The 6,807-nt window shown below is 47.2% G+C and overlaps 1 long non-coding RNA gene and 1 pseudogene across 2 annotated transcripts; both read right to left on the bottom strand.

The window, feature by feature from the left end:
* Positions 1-260: 260 nt before the first annotated feature.
* LOC135566322 (uncharacterized) lies at positions 261-1,576 on the bottom strand. Of its 2 annotated transcripts, none has more exons than XR_010462038.1 (2): positions 1,531-1,576; positions 261-601 (listed from the first exon to the last, which is right to left on the bottom strand). It is a non-coding gene; the product is annotated as an uncharacterized LOC135566322 (long non-coding RNA). The 2 variants fall into 2 exon arrangements; XR_010462039.1 differs by having other exon boundaries at positions 1,479-1,552.
* Positions 1,577-6,205, bottom strand: LOC135566323 (alpha-2-macroglobulin receptor-associated protein-like; annotated as a pseudogene).
* Positions 6,206-6,807: the final 602 nt, after the last annotated feature.

Below are 6,807 nucleotides of genomic sequence, written 5' to 3'. Positions count from 1 at the left end.
CTATGTAGGGAATAGGGTGACATTTGGTACATGGACATAATCAGATGTACCTACAATAGGTATATACACATATTTACACAAAAACAAGTAGTGGCACTGAAAGACACGTTCTTCCATCCCAAATGACACCCTATTCCCTACACAGTACACTACTTCCATAGGGCCCTGGTCAAACGTAGTGCACTATGTAGGGAATAGGGTGCCATTTGAGATAGAGGCAGGCTCGTCATTATTAAAATGGAACATAATCACAAATGAGATTTACGCGGAAAAACACTGATTTCATTAAAGTAGTCTACAAAAGAGTAATGTGGACGGAAGTGTGTGTGTGTGTGTGTGTGTGTATATATAGACAGGCAGATTAGAAGTTCCATCGTAGGGTTGTCATGACAGCAGCATCGATCGCCACACTCTGAACCACTGTAGCAAGAAAAACACGAAGAAAGACTTCATTTGTTGTTTCGAGTCCTGATGTTGAAAACACACAGCCTTCTGTCGTCGTCGTCCCCCAGGGCCTCGTCTGAGGAACCCCTTACAGTTCGTTACGGTCCAGTCCTTTACGGGAGATCTTGCTGGTTAAATCCTGCATGTGCTTCTTCATCTGAGAGAGAAAGAGAGAGAAGCGTTACAACAAATCGCTCTAGTCTTCTCTGCCAGGTTATTGTCTCTAGTCTTCTCTGCCAGGTTATTGTCTCTAGTCTTCTCTGGCAGGTTATTGTCTCTCTGCCAGGTTATTGTCTCTCTAGTCTTCTCTGCCAGGTTATTGTCTCTCTAGTCTTCTCTGCCAGGTTATTGTCTCTAGTCTTCTCTGCCAGGTTATTGTCTCTAGTCTTCTCTGCCAGGTTATTGTCTCTAGTCTTCTCTGGCAGGTTATTGTCTCTCTAGTCTTCTCTGCCAGGTTATTGTCTCTAGTCTTCTCTGCCAGGTTATTGTCTCTCTGCCAGGTTATTGTCTCTAGTCTTCTCTGCCAGGTTATTGTCTCTCTAGTCTTCTCTGCAGGTTGTCTCTAGTCTCTCTGCCAGGTCTTCTCTTCTCTGGCAGTTATTGTCTCTAGTCTTCTCTGCCAGTTGTCTCTCTAGTCTTCTCTGCCAGGTTATTGTCTCTAGTCTTCTGCCAGGTTATTGTCTTCTAGTCTTCTCTGCCAGGTTATTGTCTCTCTGTCTTCTCTGCCAGGTTATTGTCTCTCTGCCTCTGGCAGGTTATTGTCTCTCTGCCAGGTTATTGTCTCTCCAGTCTTCTCTGCCAGGTTATTGTCTCTAGTCTTCTGCCAGGTTATTGTCTCTAGCCTCCTGGCAGGTTATTGTCTCTCTGTCCAGGTTATTGTCTCTCTAGTCTTCTCTGCCAGGTTATTGTCTCTAGTCTTCTCTGGCAGGTTATTGTCTCTCTGCCAGGTTATTGTCTCTCTAGTCTTCTCTGCCAGGTTCTCTGCCAGGTTATTGTCTCTCTAGTCTTCTCTGCCAGGTTATTGTCTCTCCTACCTTGTATCCCCCATCTCTCTGGTCTTCTCGGCCAGGTTATTGTCTCTCCTACCTTGTATCCCATCTCTCTGGTCTTCTCGGCCAGGTTATTGTCTCTCCTACCTATCCCATCTCTCTGGTTTCTCAGGATGTATCTCTTCCTGGTTTCTCAGGATGTGGTCGTTGTCTCCTAGAGCTTCTACATGTCTGAGCTTCTGGTGGGATAACTCTAACTGTTCCTGAGAGGGGAGGGAGGCAGGGGGAGAGAGAGAGAGAGGCAGGGGGGGAGAGAGAGAGAGAGGCAGGGGGAGAGAGAGAGAGAGGCAGGGGGAGAGAGAGAGAGAGCAGGGGGAGAGAGAGAGGCAGGCAGAGAGAGAGAGAGGCAGGGGAGAGAGAGGTAGGGGGCGAGAGAGGCAGGGGGAAGAGAGAGAGAAGCAGGGAGGAGAAAGTGAGTGGTCCTATCCCAAATGGACCCTAGGCACTTGCTTGGTGGAAGCACCATATAGCTTACACCTGTCAAACCCCCCTCAGATCTCTAAGTGCCTTAAGGGCATAAGGGTCCATTTGGGACATCAAGGAGGTGAATAAAAGACAGGAAGTATTCAGACCTTCACTTGTCCACATGTTGTTACGTTACATCCTTATTCTAAAATGGATTGAGTAACAACAATTCCTAAATCTTTGCAAATGTAAACAAAATAAAAGAACTGAAATTAGTCAAACCCTTCACTATGATACTCTAAATTGAGCTCAGGTGCATCCTGTTTCCATTGATCATCCTTCAGATGTTTCTACAACTTGATTGGATTCCACCTGTGGTAAATTCAATTGATTGGACATGATTTGGAAAGGCACACATCTGTCTATATTAAGGTCCCACAGTTAACAGTGCAGGTCAGAGCAAAAACTAAGCCGTGATGTTGAAGGAATTGTCCGTAGAGCCCCGAGACAGGATTGTGTCGAGGCACAGATCTGGTGAAAGGTACCAAAACATTTCTGCAGCATTGAAGGTCCCCAAGAACACAGTGGCCTCCATCATTCTTAAATGGAAGACGTTTGGAACCACCAAGACTCTTCCTAGAGCTGGCCACCCGGCCAAACTGACCAATCGGCGGAGAAGGGCCTTGGTCAGGGAGGTGACCAAGAACCCGATGGTCACTCTGATAGATCTCTATGAGTTCTCTATGAGGAGAACCTTCCAGAAGGACAACCATCTCTGCAGCACTCCACCAATCAGGCCTTTATGGTAGATTGGCCAGACGGAAGCCACTCCTCAGTAAAAGGAACATGGCAGGCTGCTTGGAGTTTGACAAAAGGCACCTAAAGACTCTCAGACCATGAAAAACAAGTCTGGAGGAAACCTGGTAACATCCCTACGGTGAAGCATGGAGGTGGCAACATCCTACGGTGAAGCATGGAGGTGGCACCATCCCTACGGTGAAGCATGGAGGTGGCACCATCCCTACGGTGAAGCATGGAGGTGGCACCATCCCACGGTGAAGCATGGAGGTGGCACCATCCCTACGGTGAAGCATGGAGGTGGCAAAACATCCCTACGGGGAAGCATGGAGGTGGCACCATCCCTACGGTGAAGCATGGAGGTGGCAGCATCATACGGTGGGGATGTTTTTCAGCGAGGGACTGGGAGACTAGTCAGGATCGAGGCAAAGATGAACAGAGTAAAGTACAGAGAGATCCTTGATAACCTGCTCCAGAACTTTCACGACATCAGACTGGGGTGAAGGTTCACCTTCCAACAGGTCAACGACCCTAAGCACACAGCCAAGACAACGCAGGAGTGGCTTCGGGACAAGTCTCTGAATGTCCTCGAGTGGCCCAGCCAGAGGCCGGACTTGAACCCGATCGAACATCTCTGGAGACCTGAAAATAGCTGTGCAGTAATTCTCCCCATCCAACCTGACAGAGCTTGATTGGATCTGCAGAGAAGAATGGGAGAAACTCCCCAAATACAGGTGTGCCAAGCTTGCATCGTCATACCCAAGAAGACTTGATGCTGTGATCGCTGCCAAAAAGTGCTTCAAACAAAGTACCGGAGTAAAGGGTCTGAATACTTATGTAAATGTCATATTTTAGTTGTTTTTGCTTTGTCATTATGGGGTATTGTGATGTCATTATGGGGTATTGTGTGTAGATCGAGGAGGGAAAAAAACGGATTGATTAACAATTGATATTGATTGGTTACCTGGTAGTGGCTGTGCTTCTCTACCTTGGTCTCAAAGTGCTTCAGTTCCTCCTGATCTCACACACACACACAGGGAGAGACACACCCAAACCGGACAGAACATTATGATCCAGACTGTGAAAAGTGATCACTTTAAAACAGATATGGAAACACACACACACACACACCTTGAGCGAGTCCAGTTCATCCCCAGTCAGGTTGGCTCTCTGTGCCATCTCCCACAGCTCTATCACCCTGGGCTCTTTAAACTCTGGAGAGGAGGGAGGGGGAACATCAACTAGTCACACTCAACTGTGTGTGTGTGTGTGTGTATACCACTCACCGCTGTCCTCGCTGAAGCCCTCGTGGCTGAGTTTCCTCAGGCGTTCAAAGCCCTGGTTCAGATCCTATAACACACACACAACCATTAAAACACACACACACACACAACCGTTAAAACACACACACACAACCGTTAAAACAAAACACACACACACACAATCAAGTAAAACACACACACACACAAATCATTAAAACACACACACACACACAAAACACACAACCATTAAAACACACACACACACACAACCATTAAAACACACACACACAACCATTAAAACACACACACATTAAAACACACACACACAACCGTTAAAACACACACACACACAACCATTAAAACACACACACACAACCACAAAAACACACACAACCATTAAAACACACACACACCATTAAAACACACACACACACAACCATTAAAACACACACACACACAACCATTAAAACACACAGGACAAACACACCGCTTAAACACACACACACACACACACACCGTTAAAACACACACACACACACACCGTTAAAACACACACACACACACAACCATTAAAACACACACACACACACAACCATTAAAACACACACACACACACAACCATTAAAACACACACACACAACCATTAAAACACACACACACACACACACAACCATTAAAACACACACACACACACACACAACCATTAAAACACACACACACACACAACCATTAAAACACACACACACACACAACCATTAAAACACACACACACACACAACCATTAAAACACACACACACACACAACCATTGAAACACACACACACACACAACCATTAAAACACACACACACAACCATTAAAAACACACACACACAACCATTAAAACACACACACACACACAACCATTAAAACACACAACCATTAAAACACACACACACAACCATTAAAACACACACACACAAATCCATTAAAACACACAGGACACACACACCGTTAAAACACACCTCATCTTGTCCTTCAGGTCGGTGTGTTTCTGATGCAGGACATGTTCTTTTCTTCCCCTTCTAATGGAGAGATCACATTCTTATGGATCTCTAGAGGGGATAGAGAGGAGAGGAGGAGAGAGGAGGGGATAGAGGGATGGAGAGGAGAGGAGGAGAGGGAGGGGATGGAGGGAGGGAGGGAGAGGGAGAGGGGAGAGAGGAGAGGAGAGAGAGATGGGAGATGGGGAGAGAGGAGAGGAGAGGGAGGAGAGAGGAGGGGATGGAGGGAGAGGATGGAGAGGAGGAGAGAGGGAGAGAGGAGGGAGGAGGAGAGGAGAGAGGAGAGGAGAGGAGAGAGGAGATGGAGGAGAGAAGGAGGGGAGAGAGAGAGGAAAGGAGAGAAGAGGAGAGAGGAGAAGAGAGGAGAGAGAGAGAGAGAGGAGAAGAGAGAGAGAGGAGAGAGAGGAGAGGCAGAATGACAGACAAAAAAAACAACTACATTATAATTCAACCTAAACCAGTGACACTTCATCACTGGGTAAATACTGACAATCACTAGAGGAGAGGAGAGGAGAGGAGAGAGAGAGGAGAGGGAGAGAGAGGAGAGGGAGAGAGAGGGAGAGAGAGAGAGGAGAGGGAGAGAGAGAGAGGAGAGGGAGAGAGAGAGGAGGAGAGAGAGGCAGAACGACAGACAAAAGAGAAGAACGAGAACGAGCGTAAAAAGCCCTCTCACCTCACGTGCGGCTGACGGTATCCATGACGATGTTATACTCGCTGATCTTGTCCTTGTGGTGTTGAAACTCCCTCTTCAGACTCTGCATCTCCTCCTCTGAGAACTTACCAGAACTCTTAGCCTGTAGGGACACATTTCCATTACACTGTTAGTGGGAAGAATGAGGACAAGTTGCCCCAAAATGGCTTCTTGGGTTGTAAACTGGGGTGAAAGCCATAGAGGAAGAGAAACTGAGGACAAGTTGCCCCAAAATGGCTTCTTGGGTTGTAAACTGGGGTGAAAGCCATAGAGGAAGAGAAACTGAGGACAAGTTGCCCCAAAATGACTTCTTGGTTTGTAAACTGGGGTGAAGCCATAGAAGCCTCACCTTATTCCACAGTTTGTCCAGTCTGGGGTCATCAAACATGTCTCCTTCTCTGATGTCATGGTCCTTCAGGTTGTTAGATTCTAGAGGTCTGGTGTCCTTCTTCCCATCCATCCCATACTTAGCCAGGATCACTGGGGTGGAGGGGTGATACAAAATGGACGCCAGTTAACCATACTATCCCATACTTAGCCAGGATCACTAGGGTGAAGGGGAGACACAAAATGGACGCCAGTTAACCATACTATCCCATACTTAGCCAGGATCACTGGGGTGAAGGGGAGACACAAAATGGACGCCAGTTAACCATACTATCCCATACTTAGCCAGGATCACTGGGGTGGAGGGGAGACACAAAATGGACTCCAGTTAACCATACTATCCCATACTTAGCCAGGATCACTGGGGTGGAGGGGAGACACAAAATGGACGCCAGTTAACCATACTATCCCATACTTAGCCAGGATCACTGGGGTGGAGGGGAGACACAAAATGGACGCCAGTTAACCATACTATCCCATACTTAGCCAGGATCACTGGGGTGGAGGGGAGACACAAAATGGACGCCAGTTAACCATACTATCCCATACTTAGCCAGGATCACTGGGGGGAAGGGAGACAAAATGGACGCCAGTTAACCATACTATCCCATACTTAGCCAGGATTACTGGGGTGGAGGGGAGACACAAAATGGACGCCAGTTAACCATACTATCCCATACTTAGCCAGGATCACTGGGTGGAAGGGAGACAAAATGGACGCCAGTTAAC

The sequence above is a fragment of the Oncorhynchus nerka genome, unplaced genomic scaffold, assembly GCF_034236695.1.
Source record: "Oncorhynchus nerka isolate Pitt River unplaced genomic scaffold, Oner_Uvic_2.0 unplaced_scaffold_5935, whole genome shotgun sequence".
Lineage (NCBI taxonomy): Eukaryota > Metazoa > Chordata > Actinopteri > Salmoniformes > Salmonidae > Oncorhynchus > Oncorhynchus nerka.
The sequence above is the reverse complement of the archived record's forward strand: the minus strand, read 5'-3'. Positions and strand labels throughout refer to the sequence as shown.